Here is a 26079-nt window from a genome sequence, read left to right as displayed (position 1 = left end):
GATCTCTTTGACCAGCGGTACTCACTCTGTGGCTTAATTACCATCAACCACAAGAACCACATGACTGTTTTATGTCCTGTGTGTCTCTACACAAACACACACATACAATGATATAAGGTATAACTGTCAAAAATATTTAACTCATCTTTTTAAATTACCAGAGTACGTTCTGAGTGTGTCGGGTTGTCTCTCCTGACCACTCTTGAAACTTAGCCAGCCCTTGGGAAGGGCTTGCAAGTCAGACCTATGACAGGAAACAGTGTGTGTGAACTTTCAAGCTCTCCAGAGCTCTTTATTACAGTGGAGGTTAAAAAAAGAAAAAGCTTCCCTGTGTTAAAAGTTTCCCTCAAGTTGAACTCCAGCATTACAGGAGACAGAGTGGGGAAAAACCACTCTCTCTGTGTTGAGTTTTCAGCTTGCCAGGTAGGATTGCCAGCTCAGGGCTGGGAAATACCTGGAGATTTTGGGGGTGGAGCCTTGGGAGGGTGGGGTTTGGGGAGGGGAGGGACCTCAGTAGGGTATAAATGCCGTTTCCTCCAGGGGAACTGATCTCTGTCGTCTGGGGATCAGTAGTAATAGTGGGAGATCTCCAGGCCCCACGTGGAGGATGGCAACCCTATTGCCATGGCCTGGCCTGGCCCACTTTCCTGAAACTCGGGCAGGTGCCACATTGGTGATTAGTGCCAGAAGAGCCATGGGTGGCATGTCAAAGAGCCACATGTGGCTCCTGAGCCACTCAATATCACCATCTTTGACATGCTCAAATCATTTTTATTTATGTGGACACTAGATATCAGCAACGACCCTTCCCCAAGTGCAAATGTATGGCGGTTAAAAAACACCCCAATTTGGGCCATTCGTTTTGCTTGTTGTGACACTTCCCCTGGTCAGGGCCACCTTGCCTCTGCTTTGCGTACCTCTCTGCACAGTGGAGGACCTGTCGGGCTTTAGATTGGAGAGGAGGTTGCACTGTCTTATTCTTTCTCCTTTCATATCCTCTGCCCTTACACACTAGTTGAGCAGGAACACTTCATCCTGCATGGCCTGCTGCAGATGCTCCTCAAACAGGCCACCTTTCCAATCACCTCTCCGGGCTTGCTTCTCCTCTCTACCATTTCGCCCAATCAGAAGTGTCCTGAAGACTGGGTTGCTCCCTTTCCCTGGCAGGGCTTTATGATGTGACCGGCTCCACCTGGCTCCCAAACTCTGTTACTGAACCCAGAGTTCAGTCCCGGCCCAGCTGGTGCAGTTGCCAGTCATGTATGGCTTGGCTCAGTGAAAGGGAGTTGCCCCCTGCAAGTCTGGGGCGGGTCCTGTCCTATCTCATCACCAGATACTTGTTTACAGCATGTGGACAAAATAAAGACGACCTCTTCACAAACAGCAAAAGCATTAGAAAAACTGCATACAAATCCCATGCACTGCTATGTGTTAAACCTGCCTTGTGTTTGGATGCAGCACAATTGGAGAGGTCTTCTGCAAAAGAGAGCATTTTTTAAAATTAATTTTTAACTTGTATACAAACAAATAACAGTACTCTGACATAATCAACACCACCACAACAGGTACAAAGGTTGCACTTTAACACAAATTGCTTACACCAGTAATAATGGAACCATAGCCTGACTGAGGCAGCCAGGAAAACCTGTTCCCCAGCTCATCTGGGATTATCCCAGACACTGGGCCAGACAGATACTTATTTTTGTTCTCGAACTGATCACCATCAAAGAAGGGCATTTATGTTAGCCAGATTTAACATATTGCTATCGGCCATCTTCTCTGGAAGATGCCAAAAAATCGCCTATGAATTTAGGCAATGCCCCTGCGGTCAGGGTGCTATCGAATCCGTTTCCCATGTTCTTTTAAATTGTCCATTTTATACTAAGATTCGAGAAAAATTTCTGGACATCCTTCTTTTTAATGGCGTGGTCTTCCTGAGAGTGTCAAGGTCCAGTTGCTAATCTCTGGGCAAAACGCTTCTATAACTTTTAATGTTGCTTGTTTTCTTCAATCTGTAATTCGAACCAGGGAAACTATTAATCGATCAGTTCTTTTTTTGTTGGCTGTTCGACAGTCATGCTTTTGATGTATTCCTAAATTTTAATGTAATCTTATCTCTTATATGCCAATAAAGGTTGTCTGTCTGTCAATGGAACTATAGTGGTGTTACAAGAGAGCATTTTTTCTACTTCTTTGCTTCCACTTCATCATCTGGTGAAGATCTTTTTTCTATTTTGGTAACTGCGTCTTGGTTGTAGAGCTTGTTGTTTCCTAACGTTGTTTTGAAGCAGGCTGGGTTGCATTTGTACATCAGTAATTTGGGCCAGAATCTTAGTTTTGCTGTTGTGTTGAGCTACTTTGACTGCTGAATGGTTTCTGGCTGATGTTTGTCAATAATGAGGTCTTAAACATACTTTAAAAAAATTATAAATCACTTTGAGTGCAGTACCAGTGAAGAAAGTGACTAACAGTCCAAAGGACTTAGAAGGATGTAACTCAGTTTAAGATTACCATATAATACAGTTTGATAAATAATCAATTTTTAAAAAACCCTTCCAAAAAGCAGATAATTTGCAGGATCTTGGTAACTATAATCACCAACAGACAGCAAATAATTAGTATAAGCGACTGGAAAGGAGGGGCCCAGAATCTAAAAAGGGGAGAGAATCAGACTGAACACTGTGGTATATCCCTTTATGGTTTGAGACACTAGATCCAGAGTATTTTATCAAAATTAGCTTCTGATACTGCAAAATTAAAAGGAGTAACCAAAAAGAAACTCCGAATTATAGAATGTTAGTTGGAAGGTACCTTGCAGATCATCTAGTCCAACCCCCTGCACTCTGCAGAAGGGTAAACACGTACCAGTTGAGTGGGGTCAATATAGAATTTAGGGCTGAACCAGGCAGCGACAGGTCCAGGACAGAGCTAAAATCTTAATAGATTGCATTCTAGTGTCTAATTGTGTGTGTGTGTGTTTGGTGGGGTGGCACACAGCGCATACTGTGGTCATGTGGCTGATGCTGCACATGGCTCTCTGTGGCGAATAGTACTGGTCTAATCAGATCCTATGGACATGTTGCTCCTTAAGGAGCGGAAACCCAGTGACTGGTCATGTGCATGACATCTGACTCCGTGCTTCTGTCAGTGAAGGCAGATACTACATTTGTGTATGGTGGAAAAGTTGCTGTTTCCTGGTCTCAGAAGGATTACGATAGACAAAAGGGTTCTTGTTCTTAATATTGTTTGTAATGAGTACAGGCAGGAAGACTGGCTGAAGTGACTAAAAGACTGTACATTTACAGAAACCACCATTTGGATTTGGTCCCAAATGCAACTTCCTTGTGCAGCTTGTATTCATTTCAATAGGACTGATACAGAAGAACTTATTACTGGGTTTAGGCTATAGCATGTGTGTGCATATATATATCTAGATGTTTATATATTATCTTTAATAGAGTACAAAACAGTCATGATCTCGTTCTCTTAGAGGTCACTCTTGCAGTGTATTTCCATTCACACCTTAATTTCAAGGGTCATAAACTTAAGTAAACAATGTTCTCACATACCAACATACAATGATGAAACAATTAGTGGCTAGTGCTGCATATATCTCTTGGGTGCACTAACTTCCTTATGTCCTCATATTAGCCACAAGTCTAAACATTTCCTTTGATATTCTATCCTCTTATTAAAATTCACGCACACTCAAAACCTTTATTGGCATGAAAGCACAAAACATCATGGAAATACGGGAGAATTATTAAAATTCTGATATAGAGGTCTCATTTGTTGGTTGACACCTAGCATAGAGATGACCCTTGTCTCTTTAAACACTTCAGCTAGAGAGAAGAATCAATCCTAGTATCAGAGGGTTCTGCTCCTGAGGCTATGTCAGACTTTACATGACAGATACATTGTTGTCCACCACATTGGTACATATGAACATATGAACAAATGTGGTGGAGTGCTTTGATAGGCTGCTGCTCTATGGTTGCTCTCCTACAGTCACTTCATGCTTGCAGATATGCATCTCTCTCTTAGGCAGAGGTCATTTCGCGGGGGAATGCGAGGGAACGCAGTTCCCCCGGGTGAGGTACGGGGGGCGGGGCACATGACGAAGCCCCGCCCCCTGCTTCCGGCCACCCCACTTCCGGCCCTCATTCAGCCAGGAGGAGGCAGGAGAAGAGGGAGGGTAAGTTGCTTCCTCCCTGCCTCTCCCCACCCCTGCCTGCCTGGGGCCAGGGAGGGCCTTCGCGGGGCTTCCTTGCACTCCGGCCTTGCAGGTCCACCGCCAGGCCCCTCATGGGGCTCGGCAGTGGAGCTGCAAGGCCAAGTCTAAACACTTCCTTTGATATTCTATCCTCTTATTAAAATTCACACACACACAAAACCTTTATTGGCATGAAAGCACAAAACATCATGGAAATACGGGAGAATTATTAAAATTCTGATATAGAGGTCTCATTTGTTGGTTGACACCTAGCATAGAGATGACCCTTGTCTCTTTAAACACTTCAGCTAGAGAGAAGAATCAATCCTAGTATCAGAGGGTTCTGCTCCTGAGGCTATGTCAGACTTTACATGACAGATACATTGTTGTCCACCACATTGGTACATATGAACAAATGTGGTGGAGTGCTTTGATAGGCTACTGCTCTATGGTTGCTCTTCTGCAGTCACTTCATGTTTGCAGATATGCATCTCTCTCTTAGGGCCAGATTGGGGTAACCATAATCTTTTTTGGAGGGCCAGGCTTCTTGAAGTTGATGGGTCACTTTTCTTGACATTGGTGTAATGTTAAACCCAGCAACAGTTGAGCCACATGATGAAGGCGATAAAGGAGGGAAGGAAATTGGCTTTTTAATGCTTCATGACACTGTTCAGCTATGGACCAGTCGCTCATTTGGTTAGTTAGCAGCAGTTAGTGGTTGGGGATGCCAGCTTCCAGGTGGGGCCTGAGGATCTCCTGGAATTACAGCTTGTCTCCCGTCTACAGAGATTGGTTCCTCTGGAGAAAATGGCAGCTTTGGAGGATGGACTCCATGGCACTGTACCCCACTGAGGTCCCTGTCTTCCCCAAACTCCACCCCCAAATTCCAGGAGTTTCCCAACCTGGAGCTGGCAATCCTATCCCCCTGTCCTCTGCTGATGGCCCAGGGGCCTGGCAACCCTACGCACTGGTTACTACACTGCCTTGTGTCTTCCCAGTCCTTAGGAAACGAGCCAGAGATTCAAGTCATGACCTCATATATACTGCCAGTGTTGTCAGCCTCTAGATGGGACCTGGAGTTCCTCTGGGATTACAGCTGATCTCCAGAGAACACAGATCAGTTTCCCTGGAGAAAACGGCAGCTTCAGAGAGGGGGCTCAGTGGGATCACATTCCCACAGTGCTCCCTCCCCAAACTCTCCCCTCCGCAGGTGCCACCCCCAAGTCTCCCAGGAATTTCCCTAACCAGAGCTGGCAACCTGTCTCTGCTAAGGTTGTGATTTTCCATTCATAGGATTTCCAGGCCTCAGGCTTTGGCCCCAAGACTTGGGTTTGGGGGCTCAATCCCAGAGCCTCAGGATGGCAAGAAAAGCGCATCTCAGTGCTGTCAGCAAGGCTATATATGGCTTCTTTTAAAACCTCTATGTGTGCCTGCTTGTGGTAATGGGCATACACATTTGAGATGGGAGGCAATCAGGTGGAACTAATAGCTTAACTACATTATTTACCTATTCAGAAAATGTGTATGTTGCCTCCCCAGAGACCTGCTCACAAAATAAAACAGGATAGAATCATAAAAAATGGCATAAAGTCATTAAAATTAACAGATCATTTAAAAAGCCATTAAACCCAGCCAGAGTATAAAAGTAGCATAAAACATTTAGCAGCCTAAAATGATCCTTGTAAAATAGTCCTCAGGACAGAAACAAACTGCAAAAAAATAAAAATAAAAAATGAAACCTCTTCATTAAAAGCCTGGTTAAAAAAAATAAATGTTTTCGCTTGGTGCCTAAAAGAGAGTAAAGTAGGTGCCAAGTGGGTCCCAAGGAACAGAAACCTCTTCATTAAAAGCCTGGTTAAAAACAAAATGTTTTCGCTTGGTGCCTAAAAGAGGTAATCTACACGTGAGGTGCTACCACTGAAAAAGCCCTGTACCAGGTCACCACCTGCCCCATTTCAGCAGGTGAAGGTGCAGATGGCAGGACTTACAGGAACAGATTTAACATTAAGGCCACTGTGGGGGAAATCTCAGTGAGCCAATGGCCTGAGGGGTCACCCTGCCCCCGGACTAGCTTAGCCTAAAGAGAAGGAAGGGTATGAGCCTCCACCATAGTGAACTGGAGGTGCAGAGGAGTGTGCACCCAGCCTGGACTTATTCTGCCCAGCATGGCAAAGGACGTGCCTGGTACATCCTTCACTGTGCCCACCTGGACAGGCCAGGGAAGATCTACACACAGCCTCCCTGCACCTGCCCATGTGTCTTGGCTAAGCACCTCCTGCTTGGGGCTGGCTGAGCAAGCACTCCCTCCCTCCCTCCTGTAAGGGGTGGGGACAAGACCCTTTTCCAGGGCTGGGGATGTCAACCTCTAGATGGGGGCTGGAGATCAGTTCCCCTGGAGAAAATGGCTGCCCTGGAGGGTGGATACTGTGACATTACACCTTGCTGAGGTACCTCCCCTCTCCATACCCTGCCCTCCCCAGGCTCACTCCCTAAATCTCCAAGTATTTCCCAAGTGGGACTTGGCAGCCCTGTGCTCCTCCCCATTCTACCCCTGAGGATTTACAAGAAGGATCTTAACTAGTACACTGGGCACTACATTTCGTAGTTCATAACCATGCTTTACAATTTTTTTTTGTTTCTGTAGAACAGTCCATAACACTAAAGCCACACACATTTCCAGATGCCACATGCTATGATTCCTAGTGGTGTGTGGATGTGACACCATTAGTACTGCATTTCAGTGCTGTATACAAAAGGGATATCATTGTGCCCTGCCCGATGAATCTCAGGTTTGGGATGCTGGGCATTTGGCTCTATGTAAGACCCATTTATTAATCAATTATATGGCTGGGCCCAAATGGGGATGGAGATGGGGAATGCCACCAGTAAAGCCCCTGGGGAACTTACAAGGGAGTGTCTGCTAGTGTTGCCACATTCAGTTCTTTTTCAGTAGCTATGTTGTGCTCTTGGCTTGCTGCCGAGGAGGCCTGCAGCTATACTCTCTCGCTACCTTATGCTGCTTCTTGACTTTAGTTTTAAGCAGATTGCTAAAATATAGAAAAAGCTAGACCCCATTTGAATGGCTGCAAAAATCTATCACAGATGCATAGAATTTCTGAGATATTTCTGCTATTATCGTCTAATAAAAGAGGTAATGTCTCCATATGATCCATCTTTCGGAGCAAAGGAAGAATAAAAAGATTTCTGAGCTCAGAAAAATAATTGCATTCAAAGGTCACATGACACAGGGTGTCTACACTACCTGCACCACAGTCATGTACTCTTATCTTAAGATACCTCCCTTGCAATACTCTAGATGGTAGGGCATTAAGGTGCGCCAACATAAAGGCACCCCTATAGCGAGGAACGTGACGGAGTGAGCTCCCGTCTCTAGTTCCAGCTCCTGCCAACCTAGCAGTTCGAAAGCAAGAAATTGCAAGTAGATAAATAGGTACCACTTTGGTGGGAAGGTAACAGCATTCTGTGCACCTTGGTGTTTAGTCATGCCGGCCACATGACCACGGAAACGTCTTCGGACAGCGCTGGCTCTTCGGCTTTGAAACGGAGATGAGCACCGCAACCCTAGAGTCGAATTCGACTGGCTTTCGAGCAAGGGAACCTTTACCTTTATAGTGAGGAACAGTCAAATATGAGCAGTAATCGGGGAGCTCTTCAGGTGGAAGAACACCAACAAATTGAGTAGCACAAACACATTGTGCTCTACAGATTGTACTGTTATAATCATACTTAAATGGACATTTCTAGATCATTCTTATGGCTTCCTGTCTGGTAACTAAATAAAGGGAGTCCAAGGAAAGATTGAAGAACTGTAGTCATTACTGGACAAGTTTATCCCAGTGGGAACATAAAAGTCCTCTCTGACTATGCCGAGGTAGCCTTCTTGGATGTCAGAGTGTTAAAATTTTAACTTTAAGGGGGAAAGCCTTCAACCATGCCCAAGCTTCAAGAAATGGTTGTCCCAATTCATCTCGGAGGGCTACTCCAGCTAGACAATTTGGAATTCTGCAAATGGTATGTAGGAATTTAGGAAGAACTGAATTGAAGGACTTCCCTATTTTGTCAATCCGGATACCAGCCCATATAAACTTTGCATGGTCACCTCGGCGTTAAACAGTTTGATGGTGGCTGGGATATACTGAGCCCCAGATGAATAAAAGAAACGACAGATGATATCTGATGCCACTGTAGCCAATCTTTTAACATGAGCAGCTTGCACTGACCAAGTTAATCTCTGGTCAAACCAAACCCCTAAGTATTTAAAATAGGGGACCTCTTCAGTATTATTACCATGAATTTTCCATGTGTGGTGTACATGAGATTTCCCCCCAAAAAACAATGATCTTGGATTTTTGATAGACAACTACCAGGTGTTCTTCCAGACAGTAAGAGACAAGAGCCTCTATCAGAGAGGACAGTCCTGATGTTGTTCTTGATACAGCGGCTGTTGGCCAAGCAGGACCACAGGACTGGACAGAAGGCTATTGTATGACTCATCAGATTTTTCAATACAGAGGTAGGCAGAGAGTGTGTTGGAAGTCTGGCTGGTAAAATCTTCTTGTAAGCAACCTTTCTGAAAAGATTTGAGGAGTGAAGGTCACAGCCCCAGCCCAGGGATGGAAGTTTATTTCAGCAATATTTCAAAGCCAATAGAAAGCGTAGAACAGGTGGTGGGAGAGATGTGCAGACCCAGAGGGAAGCTCGGGGTCAAGAGTGAGATGGAGGCTGTCTGTAGATTGTGCTGACATGAAATATTGTCCCTGAAGTGTCTACCTCGACTGCTCACCTTAGACACCTGGTGGACGGGGTGTATTACAGAGCAGCAGTGCAGACCTAGCAGGATTTAGCTCCAAGCCACTCCTTGTCAGTTGAGTCTGACCTATCAGTACACTTGAAGACAGCTCAGGGACGGCTCTTCTGGGCACGGGAGAAAGTAGAGCGGTATCTGTTTTCCAGATTGAGTGGCAGGGCTCTTTTGTTTTATTGGAACAGAAACTGGGCTCCGTTAATGAGGTTAGCAGTGCCATCCTAAGCAGAGTTACTTCCTTCTAAGGCCACTGAAGTTGACTCTGATTAGGACAGCACTGTAAGTCTTTTACCAAACTTCCTGGGAAGGATGTATCTGTTGTAATGAGCCAAAGACAAAGGTGGATGTTGTCATGCGGAACAACAGAAAGCGTTTTCCTTGCCTCATTCGCAGATGAGAATGTGGATCTCTCCTTGAACCTGTTTATGCCTCCCCTTTTGTTCTGCCAGTATTCAAGGAATTCTGAAATAGCCCCTATGAAGATAACGAGTCTGCTAGAGAGTTCATTAAATACCTGACATGTTTTTGCAAATGCAAGTGACAGTTTCACAGATTTGGGGTGAGAGACCCCAATCTCATCCTCCTTGCCCTAGTTTGATTTCCTCCTCTCTCTGTCTCTCTCTTTTTTGTGCTCATGCCATCTACCACGCTTCCCCCCCTGGCCTTTGCAACCTCATTTTTACACGTAAAGCACATAAAGATTCACACCTAGCAGGAGAAGGTAAATTGGTTGCATATATAAATCAAGCAGTTGTTTTTGTATACTGGGAGGACAGCGAGCGCAGAGGCTGCTGGCACCAAAGCGATGGGGAACAGCACATTCGGGGAAGAGGCAGAGATCACTGAAGCAGTACGAGAGGTGCTGCCCTTTGCCACGTCATCATATGTCTGCGTGCTTTGATCTATGATGGATATTCCGTGCATGCAAATCATGACTTCTTGCTTCAGTCATCAAATGATGGATTCACATGCGGAAATTAGTTTCACAACCATAAAAAGATCTGAACGGATAAAAAGAGGAGCACTCTTTCATTTTATGTGGTCATTTCTGCTTGGAGCTTAGAGGGAACACTGCCCCCCACCATGATATATTTGGGGATGCAGGTTTTCTTTGTCAGATCTTAAGAAGTGCAACAACGGCATGACCATATTCAAGCCAGAAATGCGAAAGAAAAAGTGTGTCTTTTTCTGTATTGAAGAAATGTCTCCCCCCCCTTTCCTTGTATCATGATTTATATTCATTTTTACAGAAATCATAATTTGTTGGATGAAAATGCTATTCTACAAGTTCACCTTTAACATACTAAATCTCTACCGTTATTCTGGGCCCAGTGCCACCTTTTTTAAATTTCTCTAATTTTTGCTGCAAATCCATTTATTTTATTGAAATCACAAGACATTCAATCAATTGACACATGCTGCGGCTACCTGTGGCCTCGTGGGTCTAGAAATGTTCTTGTACATCAAATGATTATGAAAAAAACTGGGGGTTAAGTATGTTTCTTCAGTGTTCTCTATTTATAAATTCTGGAGACGTGCACGGTTCTTTAAAGGATGAATCAAATGGAATGAAGCCGGCCATTAGAGGGCACTTCATACTAATTGGAGCAATGACTCATTCGTTTGCATTTTTTAAAAAACCTTCTCGCTAGAATGAGTAACTCAAAACGGCATCTTTTTCACAGAACACGGATAATTCTTTATAATTGTCACCCTCAAAGAGCTACTGGTCAGGGTGGTCTTTTGGTGTTTTCGCTTTTGCAATATAAACAGTTGCCTGTGTTTTGTCAGAAAAGGCTGCTCACTGCAGGGAACGGAGATCCCTCTCTGGCTCACATACCGGGAACGAGGCACCTCGGTCTTCCCATACCCCTGACAGTTACAACTGTCTGTCACAATGATGCTGTTCCAAAATGAGGGGGATAGTCAGGGATGACCATGGCACTAAATACATGAGAAGCTCACTGAAAACACATTGGGGCATGTGGCCTGCCAACTGAGAGACGAATGACCAACAGTGCAAGCCTAAGAAGAGTTATGCCATTCTAGGCCCTGGGAGTTAGAATTTTGCTTACCATTGCACTGTAAGCCTTGGAATTTATCAAACGTTCTGGCCAAAGTGTCTTTCACAGTGTATCTTTCTAACTGCCTCACTGATGCAATGCCTGTTTACTGGGAGAATTAGTTACTCAGATAGGGTTGCCAGACCCCCCCCCCCAGTGGAGGCAGAGGTCCCCCAGTGGCAGACCCCACCTCCCTGCCTTTGATCAGCTTGCCGGTGGGGTGGCACTTACTCCAAAATAGAGGGAAAATCCTCCCACGTGCAGCGATGTGTCTACGTGACTGCCCACATGATCAGGAAGTGACACTATCACTTCTGGGACATGAGGGACGATGCTCTGGTATTTGGACAAAAACTCTGTGTTAGAAGCCAAATTTACCATAGGGTTTTTGCCCAAATACTAGACCATCACCCCGGTGTCCCGTAAGTGATAGCGTCATCTCCAGGTCACATGGGCAGTGACGTAGACACATCACTGTTATTGGATGGGCCTCCCTGCTGCTCCCCGTAAGTCTCCTCCCCATCCCCCACCAGTTGCCAGGAGGGACCTGGCAACCCTGTACTCAGGTGTAGCAGACAGCATTCCTATACCAAACCTTAATATGCTTTCATGTTTTAGGATTGGGTATTAAGATCATAATAGCAGTTCTGATGGGACAGGCCAATTGTCCATCTAGTCCAACATCCTTTCCTTCAGTGGCCAACCAGATATCCTAGAAATAGAACGTAAAGCCACCTCCTATTGTTGCCTTCCGGCTATTGGAATTCAGCAATTGGTATTCTCTGAACACAGCAATCCCTTTGTGGCTAATAGATATGGATTGACTTATCTTCCATGAATCTGTCTAATTCTCCTTTGTGCTGATAACCATGAAGTCTGGAGTTTCCCCTCATGAGCCTTTTCAGAATTCTGAGCTGTATCCCTTACCTGTCTGCCTCTCTTTCTGTTGCTGACCCTACCTTGTTTGTTCTTACCATGTGGCTGTTTTGCTTGATGATAGCAGCCCCAAATATGGGAATAATCCAGCTGAGTTGGAACACTTCCTTTTGTTCGTTCCTTTAGTTATGTCCTTTTAAAATTTCCATAAAACTTAGAGCTCATGGAGATTGCTTCCATCATGAATGCAATGTTTTAAAAATAGATCTTGTATCCATTCTATAATATTTGGTGGGGGGGGAGACCCTCCAACACACGTCTCAGGCTCCTCATATTGGAAAGGCAGATCATGTGACTCTCATGCCGTTGCTGCATTGATTTTCCTTCCCATGTCATCTTTTCTCTTCTTTTCCTTTTTTTGCCAGCATGAGTTTCCGGTTGCTGTATTCCGCTTGGGACAAATCTTGCTGCAGCCCATTATCTAACTGGTAAATACTGCAACAGTGGGGACTGTGGCTTAATTGGAAAGATGCATTGATGCGGAAAAGGTACTTGGAGCTGTTACTGGTACTTTCAACACCTTATTTTTGTGAAGGCAAAGAGTCATTGCTGATATGAGCTCTGATCTGTATTCCCACTTTTTAAAACCAAATGTTGGATTGGGGATAAGATGCATGTGTGGACAGTAGGCAGGAGTGAAGGATTAGAGTTCCTCCTGCTATGCCATTGAATGAACAGTGAATGAGCTAATCTAAGCAATCACCGGAATTGATCTTTTACAAAAAAAAGTGCATTCATTGAAGTCTGATTTAGGAATACAATGAATCTTTTATACTCGGCACCTTCCAAATTAAAACAAATCCCCCAATGTTTCACAAAATTAAACAATCTAGTTGCAGAGATAGATAACTGCAAGAGAGACAAGTTGCTGCCAGCTGATGCTTAAAAGTGAATATGGCACAATTACATTAAAATGCAGGCATTACAGTGACTATTCAATGCCTGGTGGAAACTAAGAAACCGTTGCCCGTGTTGCTGCCTGGCTCACCACCAGCTTACAGTGATCTCGATGTGTGTATCCACCAAGAAGTGCAGGATTGGGCACACAGTTGCATGAATGAGGCTCTGCACAGGCATGTCAAAATGTTGACCTCCCTGCCATCCACCCCATTTGACTCTGTATGGCCAAGTCACACTTGGAGCCTTTTAGCTTGAACACACATCATCAATACCATGGTTATCACGATATCACGAGCTTCTAGGTGAATCTGGTATAATAGGGACCTAATGGACTCTTGGAAACGACTGACTTCAGAATCTGCAGGGTCCTCTGAAGTCTTCACAGTTCAAAAAGTGGATCTGGGTGGGTTATGCTGTGGAATTCTCATTGTATCAGAAGCAGGGTAAAAAGATTGCTCTGCTCGCATTTTGTTCTCTTCCACTACTCACATATCTTCTATGAACCAGCCGAGAAAGACAAATAATGAATGTGAAAAACCTTCATGTTTACTAGTCTAGACCACTGCGACAAACAGTTGGAATTTTTCTCGGTGGAAGGGTTCTATATCCAACACGCTAATCACCAAGCCACATGGACACAGCCGTGACCCAACACTGAGTGTTGCTAGTCCCAAAAGACCAGCAGCTCTCAGCAACTGTACTTAAGGTACCACTTCTCCCACATCTGTTTCACTTTTGTGATTATTTCTCCAGTAGTTGGGGAAGTGCTGTCTCAACATGCCATTAAACATACACTCCTCTAGAGAGAGAAAAAAATCTGTGAGCCTGCTTTTGGATTTTTTTGTTATTGGTGAGTGTGCAGAACCACAACTGACTGTTTATTGGTGAGTGTGCAGAACCACAACTGATTGTCATCCACACAGGCCCGTAGCTAACACGGGGCCTGTGGGGCTTGGCCCCCTAGCATTTTTCTGGGGCCCCTCTCTCCCGGGCCAGTCCCACATTGAATTAATGTGATTGACTTTTATTTAATTAGCTGAGATCCCCTCCAGGCCCCCTCCCACAATAATCTCTAGCTACGGGGCTGCATCCACAATACCTGCTGTGCTGTAAGGTCTGAACTGTGCCTATCGTCAGATTGAAAACCTCACTATGAGATTGTCCCAGTAGAAGTCATAGTGTTCCGTATGTTAATAGACCATATGCAATACCATATGTTCAGTGATGAGATCTAGCTTCCCACACATACTGAAATAAAACTCACTTGTTTGCTTCCTCTCTTTGTTACATGGTATACTACCACAGACTCACACCGCATGCCCGTTAAATCTGTGTGATTTGATGAGATCCTCTGTGCCTGCCTTTCCTGACAGCTATTCAGATTAGTAATGGGCAAGATATTTTAAACTTAATTGCTACATATAGGTGTTTTCATGGATGAGCTCACCTTTTGAATAGTGCCAGGAGAAGAAAGGGCTTCTGACATTGCTAATTTTTACAAATTCCCAGGCTCCCCATGAAGAAATCTGCTAGAGGTAAGGTGACAAAAATCAGTATAATTATGATATAGCTTATTTGGGATTTCAATAGAGCTCTTTTGGAAATCCACAATAAGAACACTTAAGCTAAAAGGAAGCGAAGTTTTGGTATGGTATATGAAGAAGGCTTACAGAGGATAAAATGCAAAAAAATTAATATTTCAATCAAGGGACATGGCTGAGGTTATTACTTGGGTCAGATCCATTTCTCAGTTACTCCACGGAGACCAATATTTTGAGAGGCAATGGTTTCACCAGTTTATCTGGCAGGGCTAGTACATTCTTGGTGCTGAGAATTTGGCAAGATGTATTTCCAAACTACCACCTGAAGAACTAGATCAGCAAGGCGGGTAATGGTCCTGATCCAGAATCTGTGTGTTTTCCATTCTCAAAAGAGGGGGGAAAGAGATAGGAAGAGGGCTCTGTGGACCATTGGGACCATGGCCACTGATGGAAAGATGCTGATACTTTCTAAGGATTGAGCGAAGCAAATACGGATTTCATGGATTTCAACATTGGTTGCTTGCTCAATAGTGGAGATGATGTGTCCAATTCTCATAAGTCTCCATTTGGGTGGTCACTCTCTTTATCTCCCTCCCACGGTGAGGCTGGCGCAGGGCTCTTTTTGTAGCAGGTACTCATTTGCATATTAGGCGACACACCCCTAATGTAGCCAATCCTCCAAGAGCTTACAGTAGCTCCTGTAAGAAGAGCTCTGTAAGCTCTTGGAGGATTGGCTACATTAGGGGTGTGTGGCCTAATATGCAAAGGAGTTCCTGCTACAAAAAGAGCCCCCACCTATGCATATATGTATGCATGTATGTATTTGTGTGTGCGTGTGCATGTACACATTAAAGACTAATGACTAAAATTGGTCATGACTTTTGTCACAAGGTATTGGCTTGAATCTGCAGGGCCTGTAAGATGGAGCTCTTCCACCGGGCTTTTAGTTGAGGCGGCAGACATCCCCCCCCCCAGCTGATCTCCCATTAGTGGCCTGGATCTAAATAGACATCTGGGTACCCACTCTTCTGTTCTATCTTAACTGATCTGATTGACATCTTAATTGACATCTGATTTAATTTATTTTACATGATATTTTATGATTCTATATTGTTTTAAATTGTTGTTTTAAAGTCGTTTTTAATTGAATTGTATTATATCGTACTGATACTGATGGAACCCACCCTGAGCCTGCTTGTGGGGAGGGCGAGACTTAAGCTCAATAAAATAAAAATAAAATACATTTCTGTGGGTAGAAGAATTTCTGCTGGCAGAGTACAACTTTCTCTCCTTCTCACCTCCTGCTAAAGCCCCAAATAATCCTGAAATGTATTGGGGGGCACATCCCCCTGTTCCTCAGGAGTGGCGTTTTGGAGGACATTTTGGGCTGCTGTGGGCGTGGAAGCAAGAAAGTCTCATTCTGTGGGTAGAAATCCTTCCGCCCATGGAAATTCCCTGTTAGATTGAAAACAATTTCTTCTGTTTTTTTTTAAATGTTTATTAAGATCAAGTATAACTTATAACATATACAATAACTGCAAAACAGTATACAAAAGTTCTGTTTTGATTTGTTTCTGAGCATTTCCCAAATTGTAGAATGACTACAGTAAAAAAAAAATATTAAGGGAGGCAGAAGTTCCACCTCATGGTGCTCTTTGTGTGCATACTTCAATGGGATCTGTCAGTCTGGGCATGTAGTGAATAAGTGTCAAGGATTGCTTCCCTTGGCGGTTCACCAGAGGTACAGCCTGAAGCTTATTGACAATCTAGACAGTATCGATTGGCACGTATGATGTCAAAGGATGGCTCTTCAGGGTACCATTGAAAACGATCAAGACAGGAAAGAGATTCCAAAAACTACAGTCTGCTCTAAATGCTGCCAGGAGAGACGATGTGTCGAAGAGAAACAATACCTAGAAATGATTGCAAATATTAAGGTGACTTATATGAAAGGACTGCAATGGAATGGCTTGCCATTTTCTTGCAAATATATCTTGTGTACTTATGTTCCCCCTCAGCAAAAGTAAAAAATAAAATAAATGCTTGGCTTTTTATAGAACACTGTCTAATCTGGTGGCAACCTTCAGGTGGTTTATTGATTTAATATTTCTTCAGAGATGCTGTGAAGTACATGGCCCATGGACTGTCCTGGACTTTGAAAGGCAATTTTGATGGTCCTGTTATGCCTATCTTTTCTTGACACACAGCCTCCAGTTGTTGTGGTGTTGCTTTTAATTTAAATCCCGTTTCTGCTGTGTTTATGAGCTATATTTTCTCTCAGCATTTGGCAAAGGTTCAGCTCTGCCGCCTTTGCTGTGCATTCCCAACGCACGTGCTGAAGTGAGCCATTTCACGGTGAAGTAACCTGGATTTAATCAAAGACTGCCTTGGTGGAGTGTTGTAGTTTAGTATATTGCAGCCATAAAGAGTGGGCTGGCAGAAGTTCTAAATTCTGTTTTATTTATTACTGAAAGCTAATGAAGCAAAATGGATTCATGTTAAAGTGCCGCATGAACGTTAATCTTCCCAGATGGCAAGAAGTGGAAAGTGATAAGTGGTTAACTAAGACTTACTTAAGATTCATTTAAAAATTTCAAGTAGACAGCTGAAAGGCTAAGTCAGAGGAAGAGTTATTTAGAACACTGTTTAGTTTTTAAACAAGGAATAAAACTTCACATGGCCCAAAACCACAACACAGGTCCTCTTCCCAGTTCCCTCCCAGTTCCCAGTTCCCTCTCATCAGCCTCCTCCCCCGCTGCTACTTGTGTCTCACCAGATTCCCACCCCGCACACATCTCCCCAGATTCCCCACTGTGCCTTCCTCTTATCCAGCCCTGTCTACGATCCTTGGCAACTACAAAGAGGTTGCTGCCATTTCTACCTACTCTTCCTTTCACTTTCCCTCAGGTATGAATGTAGACAAAATCTGATTGCTAAATGCAGATCTTGGTTGTATTCCTAGCTCTCAGGTTAGGTTCACTTCTTTGGGCTCTGTTCCTGCTCACTTCTTTCAGTGACCCTGAAGGGCCACTTGAAACCTATTGAAGAGATATCTCTTCCCACCAGCCATAGGTTAGTACCCTTGTATTAATCTATGAGGGATTCAAAAGAATTGAGCACCGGTATGGTTATTATCGTGTCGGGATTGCCTTGATCTATGATGAGTAGTTTGCAAGCTGATTTCAAGAGTGCATGGTATTTCCTAGGCTTTATGAGTACATCATCAGTTTTTGACAACAGTTATACTGCAGGAGATTATGATCTTCTTTAAAGAAATGTTTTATTTGAGGAAGTCACACAGTAGCTGTAACAATGGGGACCACTGCATTCCATGATACAGAGATTATGTAGCCATAGGGGATTCATACATAGCAGGTTGGAAGAGAATAATACTGGTGGCAGAAGCATTTAAAATCCAGCTCTCTTATTTATTATAAAACTGCTAGATCCCTGGCTTTATTAGCACCAGTAAATCAGATTAGGTTTATACAAGCATTATCAGCATTGCAGTGGTGTGTCTTTAAGTTTTGCCCAATGGGCAGGTAAGGATCATAGCTACATACCACAGTACAAGCAAAACACTGTCATGCTAACATAGTAGATTTATGTAATTGTTGTGTACCCAGGGTTGGTCCTAGATCAGATGGTGCCCCAGGCAAGGTACATCTTCAGCACCTCTGACTTTGATTTGCTTGCACAATTAATTCTTGCCATGTAAGATAAATGTTGTGTGATATCGTAATAGATACTGGTCTTGTGAAGCACAATTATTTTTATGCCATCAGTGATATCGTAGCACACCATTTGAGTGGGAACTGATGTAAATTATCTTGCAGGTGTGTCTGGGACTGGTGTGTCTGGGACTGGAGCTGTAGCACCCTCCAGGGTTCCCTTCATTGCTGGCAGGGTCTTAGAAGGGCCTCAGATAGGCCTGGGAGGTTGTTTCTACTCAGTTCCCTCTGTTTCTAGCTTGCTCACGTCCTTTTTGCAGTCTTGGGAGCAGTGGCGGACCTACACTTTTGGGACCCTGATGCTTGAACTGTTATGGGGACTCCTTCTCAACCAGCAATAATAGGGCAACATCCAACATGGTCCAAAGGGCCTTGCTGCCCTTGCAAGGACGTTGAGGTGAAAATGGTGGAGAACTGGTATTAGAGCATATTCTAAGGTCAATATTGAATATTTCAACTCATTGGCTTATGATTCTATCACTAAAATAGCCTTATCTTAATAACAAACACTTAAAAAAAACTCCATCAATTTCGTTGAAAAATTCACTTATTAAAAAAAAAGTTGCTTCAGGGCCCCTCCAGGATTAGGGGCCCTGAAGCTTAAGCTTCATTAGTTTCATAGTAGATTCGCCCCTGCTTGGGAGTGGTTGAACCCTTCCTGGATCTGCCTTTTGAAGGGTTCCCTGGAGGAGAGACATCACAAGCTTCTCCCTCTCCCTCCAGTCCAGGGGTGAGTCCTTGGAGACTGGCAGGTGCCAGGGCCAATGGGGCTTCTCCCTGGGTATTGATACACCCTACCCTACCCCACCCCTCGTCTCCTCTAAAGGAGCTTGCCTTCATCCCACCCAGGCTTGATGAAGCTGGAATTGTCTCTCCCCTTTTCCACCCCACCAGGTGCTCTCCCCTGTGTCTGGCCACTTTATCAGGGCCTGTACGGCCTGTAAGTAGGGTTCCCAACTCCAGGTTGGGAAATACCTGGAGATTTTGGAGGTGGAGCCTGGAGAGGGTGGGGTTTAGGGAAGGAAGAGACCTTGGCAAGGTATATTGCCATAGAATCTACCCTCTGGCCATTTTTTCCAGGGAAACTGATCTCTGTTCTCTGGAGTTCAGTTGTAATTCCAGGAGATCGCCAAGCCCCATCTGGAAGTTGGCACCCCTACCTGTATGGGACTGAGTCCCACCATGCCTCCTCTGCTGCTGCCACACCCTTGGGATCCATTGTGCCTGGCTGCTGGCTCTCAGCCACTACTCCAGAAAGTTGCCTGGGTCTCCTCCTTCTAAATCTAGCCCTGTGTCAGCATATCAGTGTAAATTTACCATGGTGGCATAATGTTGTGTTCTGCAATTGCAATGGATTTACTAGTGAGCCTTCATCTTTGTTGTTGTTGTTCAGTCGCACAGGCGAGTCTGACTCTTCGTGACCCCATGGACCATATCACGCCAGGCCCTCCTGTCTTCCGCCATCCTCCGGAGTTTGCTCAATTTCATGTTCTTTGCATCGATGACACTGTCTAACCATCTCATCCTTTGCCATCCCCTTCTTCTTTTACCTTCAATTTTCCCCAGCATCAGGGTCTTCTCCAATGAGTGCTCCCTTCTCATTTGGTGTCCAAAGTATTTGAGCTTCAGCTTCAGTATCTCTCCTTCCAGGGAACAAGCAGAGTTGATTTCCTTTAGGACTGACTGATTTGATCTCCTTGCAGTGGATTTACTTAGCTGTCATCGGACCACCAGCATGCAGCTTTGGCATATCTCCTATGATGGCATGGCAGCACCAGAGCAGGGGTCCCAAATGAGCATAGAAAAAAACAACCTCTGTCTGATTCTGGCTTTCCCCCAGATTACTAAAGCCTGCTGGCTGGGTTCGGGCTGCCACTGGATTTGAAATGAGGAGAGCCCTGGAACTTGGGTTTGCGTAGGCATCACCTGCCACATTCCTAGATAGTGAGCTATGGAGTCCCAAGACAGGGGAAGCTGCAAGGAATGTTAGTAGTGCACTATGTATGAGAGGAGATGAAAACAATTGCATCATCAGGATTTGCCTTCCACCACTACATGCTGATTTGCCATCTGGGTATTGGGGGGACATCACTGATGCACAAGGCTGGGAGATAGTGGTGAAGTTGCCAAGGATTCTGTGGTGAATGCTGACAGTGCTGTTCGACTATTGTTACTTGCGGGTATTCTGCTTAGCTGCTGGGAGTGCGTAGGATAGTGGCTATGTCACACTGGCATAACAACAGTGAATTCATGGCACAGCAGCTGCTGGAATTGCACAACCATGGGATCAGCCTGCCCATCTAGTGTAATTATGAGTTCTTCTGAGATGGGATGTATTTGTGCAAAGCAAAGACTAATGAGGATCTGCATCTTGACAGGCACATCTGGGCACTGTGCCAGGAAATAATTGTTGTGCAGTATAAACAAAAACACTAATTAATAACAGGGCCTGTCAAAGGTGGATTAAATGTGAAGTCAGTAAGAGTGTCTCAGGAAGAAACTGTTATTATGCAATGGATGTTACAGATACAATATCAACTATGCGGCCAGGTGCCAAAAGCCATTAGCCACATAATAAGTGGACGCATCGAACCACTTTAAAACAAGTATATAATTCCTTCTGAAAAATCTGAAGAAACGTGTGCTGCGTTGTTTAATGTCAGATGAATAGTTTGTTGGCAGAACACAAATGCTGCCATGGGAGGCAAGACAAGGCTTATATTATGAAGGGTCTTTAAACATTTTCTCGTAATGAAGCACGGATGTTAGAAGAGAAGTTCTTGTAAGGACTCCTTCCTCAGCTGACATGACAACTCCAGGCACACAAAGGGATGTGTGGACACAGTCAGTCCCCTCTGCCCCAAAGTTAATGGGTATGTCTTTTTCGGATCCCAGCTGCCATTTAAAGCAGTTTGTGGAGATGTGTCTTTTATGGTTTTCTGCTCTTGGCTTCACCCACATAGGCTACATCCACACAGTGATAATTCTCTGTGTTCAATGGAGCATCCATATATATTTATTTATCTAGAATATTTCTATGCTGCCTCTTCAGACTCCTGCTCGAGGGCGTTCAGGATTAAATACCACTGTAGAAATCACAAGCTATTATATACAAGCAGCATAGAAACTATCTACACAACAAAGCAGACCATTAAAAACCAGAGTAAAAAAAGATGTGTTTTAGGCCTGGTTACTAAAAGAAAGTAAGGTGAGCACCAGGTGAGCCTCATGGGGGAAGGTGTTCCAAAGGTGAGGTGCCATGCCACCCACCTCACCTCTGAAGGAGGGGGCACAGAGACCAAGGCTTGAGATGCAGATCTTGACTGGCGAGCTGGATAGTGTGGGAGGAGATGGTCCCTCAGGCACCCTGGCCTCAAGCCACTCAGGGTGTTAAAGGTAAAAAACAGCACTTTTGAGTTGTGCATGCTTTCTGCATACTCTCCTTGCCTCAGTCCCTTGCAGCCACCATACCACTCTATGCCACTAGAGAGATTTTTCAAGCTTAAAAAAGGGAATTGCTATAGCATTATTGTAGTAAAATGAATAGTAAAGAAGTTAACTGGGACCTGATCATGGGTTGGAGGAAAAGTCCACCCCCTGGACTATTCTCTTTTCTTACTTTCAGTTTCTGTGTTAGTCTGAATTTGGTTGCTCTAAAGCAGTTGTGCTACATTCAGTAACTCGCCCGCACAGCGGGGAGGGCGGGATATAAATTGAATAAAATAAATAAATAAATAAATAAATAAATAAACTCATGTGAGTACCAAGATTTATTTAATAACCACAGTGAGATCACAAAATTGGCGACGAGGTTACAAAACATGGCCTCATATGGAAAGATTGAGGAATTTAATCTAGAAGAGGGGGATTGGCAGCAATATATTGAAAGACTGGGCCACTATTTTCTGGCTAATGAGATCACAGATGCAGCTAAACAGAAAGCAATACTTTTCATTTTCTGTGGGAGCAAAATCTCCTTCTTGCGAGGCCTAGTGCATCGTGAGAAGTCTGGAGACAAAAGTTTAACATATTTGCAAAAGGTTTTGACTGAACATTACACCCCTAAACCTAATGTCATTGTAGAACATTTTAAATTCCATAACTGAATGAGGAAAGAAGGAGAATCTATATTAGACTATGTCGCAGAGCTCAAAAAACTTACAGAACACTGCTCATTTGGAAATGTTCTGGAAGATATGTTAAGAGATAGATTTGTGTGTGGCATGCAGGATGAGAAAATGCAAAGGCAGTTAATTGTCAGAAGGGGACCTGTCTTGGCCAAAACTGTAGAATTGGCGACAGCCATGGAGGCAGCAATGAAAAATGTTAAGGATTTACACCTAGACAACAAGGACATTCAGGTGAACCCCTTAAGTACAATACAAAGCCAGAAGCAAACGTCTCCAGCCTTAAAGGGATGTTTCAGGTGTGGAGGAAGTGAATTGGCTTTGGTTTGTCCACATAGATGATCCCAGTGCCATAAATGTTTAAAAGTGGGACATCTAGCCAGAAAATGTAGAGACAGTTCTCAGAGAGTGCAACATGCCCCAGAGGGATACACACATCCTCCTAAAGACAAAGGAAAGAAGCTGCAAGCTTGCTATTTGGAAGAGGTGGAAAAGGAAGAATGCCTTGTCTACACAATGTATTTTATAAACACCCAAAAAAGTAGAACCCTATACAGTCACTGTGGGACTGAATAATGAACCTGTATGCATGGAGATAGATACAGGGGCTTCAATGGTTGTGATTAATGAAAAGACTTATCAACAGAACAAAGTAGGGCTCAGAGCCCTGGAAAAGGCGAAAGTAAAATTGCAGACATACACTGGAGAAAATATTCACATAGTAGGGTCAGTGTGGATCCCTGTGAATTATAAAGGCCAAAAGTGAGATTTACAGGCCATAGTAATAAAGGGTGATAGACCCAATTTACTGGGCAGGAACTGGCTGAAAGAACTGAGAGTAGACTGGGAAGAAATATGTAAACTGGACCTGAAGAGAATGCCAGCAGTACACAAAGTCCTGAGCACTCATCCTGCAGTGTTCCAAGAAGGACTGGGGACCTTAAAAGGCATTAAAGCAAGGATATATATAAAGGAGGGGAATTAGCCAAGGTATTTTAAACCCAGGCCTGTTCCATATGCCCTCCGAGACAAGACTGAGCCTGAACTGGACAGGCTGGAGAAGGAAGGCATGATCTCCCCTGTGTAGTTTTCAGAATGGGCAACTCCCATAGTCCCTATGGCCAAACCTGATAAAACCATTCACATTTGTAGGGACTACAAAGTTATGGTAAATTGAGCCTCCAGACTAGATAATTACCTGATTCCACATACTGAGGACCAAGGTTCATTTCTTGCAAGAGCACACAGGAGTGGAGCTCCGGCAGTAAAGAGCACAGGGGGCGGGCACATGCAACAAGCCCCACCCCCTGCTCCCAGCAGCCCTCAGTCAGAGCAAGAAGCAGCCAGGTAAGTTGTAGAGCCCCCCCTGCCCCCTGGTCCAAAACAGTCCAGTGGCACCTTTAAGACCAAGTTTTATTTAGGTACAAGCTCTCCCTCCTCTGCGAGGACAGATGGAGGACAGATCTCCCCGCCCCCCCCCCAATAGCTAGCAATCCAAAACAGTCCAGTGGAGCCTGAGCAGTGAGTGTTGCCTTCTGACACACTTCCAGTGTTTTCAGGGGGTGTGGCATATGCAAATAAGTTATGCTAATGAATTGTGCTAATGAGCTCCTGTGCCTCTTTTTCTACGAAATGACCCCTGCTGAGGACCTATTGGCTGTGCTGGGAAGAGGTCAACACTTTAGCAAGTTGGACATGTCCCAAGCCTATGAACAAATGGAACTGGAAGAGGATTGCAAGAAATTCACCACAATAAATCCTCATAAAGGCTTGTACCAATACAACCAACTACCGTATGGCATTTCTTCAGCACTGGGCATATTTCAGAGAGCTATGGAACACCTGTTGAAGGAGATTCCTGAGGTAATGGTTAGGACTGATGATATCCTGATCACTGGCAAAGATGATAAACAACAACTTTTGATGCTTGAGCAAGTACTTCAAAGATTAGAGGAATCTGACCTGCGCTTAAGACAGAACAAATGCTTTTTCATGAAGCCTGAAGTACAGTATTTGGGATATAAAATCAACAAAGAAGGGGTGCAGCCTCTGGCTGATAAAGTTATGGCTATTGAAAAGGCCCTGGCACCACAAAATACAACAGAACTTTGAGCCTTTTGGGGGAAGTTGAATTATTATCATCAATTTCTTCTGAAACTCTCAGCCCTATTGGAACCCTTATATTTCCTCTTGAGGAAAGAGACTTTCTTGTGCTGGGGGCAGAGGCAAGAAGAAGCCTTTCAAAAATCTAAGAGGCTACTGAAACCTTCAAATCTACTAGTCCATTTTGACCCTACAAAGGAATTGATCTGTCTTGTGATGCTTCATCTTATGGTGTGGGGGCTGTATCATCACACAACATGGGAAATCAAGACGAATGGCCTGTAGCAGATGCTTCAAAGTTATTCGATAAAGCAGAGTGAGGTTATTCAGAAGTGGAGAAAAAGGGCCTAGCCATTATTTTTGGCATGAGAAAAATCCATCAGTATATGTATGGGAAACCATTCACGATTGTCACAGACCATAAACTATTGCTTGGACTCTTTAATGAAAGTAAAGCGGTGCCCACAATGGCAGCAGCCGGGTTACAATGCTGGGCTCTGACACTAGCAGTGTACTAATATAAGATAATCTACAAAACTGGTAACCAACATGGAAATACAGATGCCCTGAGCAGATTACCAATACCAGAAGCACCTGGAACTGAAGAGGTCCCTGAAGAAAATGTACTGTTGATGGAGCATCTCAATCAAACACCAGTAAAAGCTTCTCAGACCAAAGTCTGGACCAGGCAGGATCCAATGCTGTCTTAAGGAACACAGTTGATTCTGCACAGCTGGCCCACATGGAATCCTGGAGAAGCAATTCATCCCTATTGGAGCAAGAGGGATGAATTAAGTCTGGAAAATGGGTGCGTCTTGTGGGGTAGTCCTTCCACAAGGAAGACAGCAGGTTCTACAGGGACTATATGAAGCCCATCCTGGAATCTCTCACATGAAGGCTTTAGCTCACAGCTGTATCTGGTGGTCACATTTGGATGAAGATTTAGGACAGGAGTGTAAGAAATGTGTCCAGTGTTAAAAACACCAACAGACACCAGCATTGGCACCTTTACATCTATGGGAGTAGCCTGGAAAACCTTGGTTTTGGGTACATCTAGGTTTTGCTGGCCCCTTCTTGGGGAAGATGTTCTTGATTATAGTAGATGCCCACTCCAAGTGGATAAAGTCCACTCAATGGACTCCACAACTTCAGCTCTAACATGTGACAAACTTCAACAGACCTTTGTTTGTCACTGTTTTCCAGTGGTGCCTTTCACAGGTAATGGACCAAATTTTGCCAGCCAGGAATTTAAGGAGTTCCTTTGTAAGAATGGAGTTAAACACATTCTAACATCTCCCTATCATCCAGCTTCAAGTGGCTTAGCTTAGAGAGCCATTAGAACTTTCAAAGAAGGAACAAAAAAGATTACTTCTGGTTCTTTGAAGACCAGGCTGGCTTGATTTCTCTTGAAATATAGAATCACACACACACTCAGACCACCACAGGGGTGAGTCCAGCCAAGTTGTTGATGGGAAGGAGGTTATGCACCCACAAGAATTTAATGTGTCCTAAAATAGAAGTGGAAGTGCAAAGGAAACAGAATATTTGAAAAGGTAACCATGATTACCGCCAGGGGTCGTTTAGTAGAAAAGAGCTAGGGGAACTCATTAGCATAACTCATTAGCATATGCCACACCCCT

General features: G+C 44.2%; 1 pseudogene; it reads left to right on the top strand.

Moving 5' to 3' along the window:
• The first annotated feature begins 22030 nt into the window (after positions 1-22030).
• LOC107116490 lies at positions 22031-25839 on the top strand (annotated as a pseudogene).
• Positions 25840-26079: the final 240 nt, after the last annotated feature.

This window comes from Gekko japonicus, unplaced genomic scaffold (assembly GCF_001447785.1).
Source record: "Gekko japonicus isolate JY-2015 unplaced genomic scaffold, Gekko_japonicus_V1.1 scaffold106, whole genome shotgun sequence".
Classification (NCBI taxonomy): domain Eukaryota; kingdom Metazoa; phylum Chordata; class Lepidosauria; order Squamata; family Gekkonidae; genus Gekko; species Gekko japonicus.
This window is presented reverse-complemented; position numbering and strand designations above follow the sequence as displayed.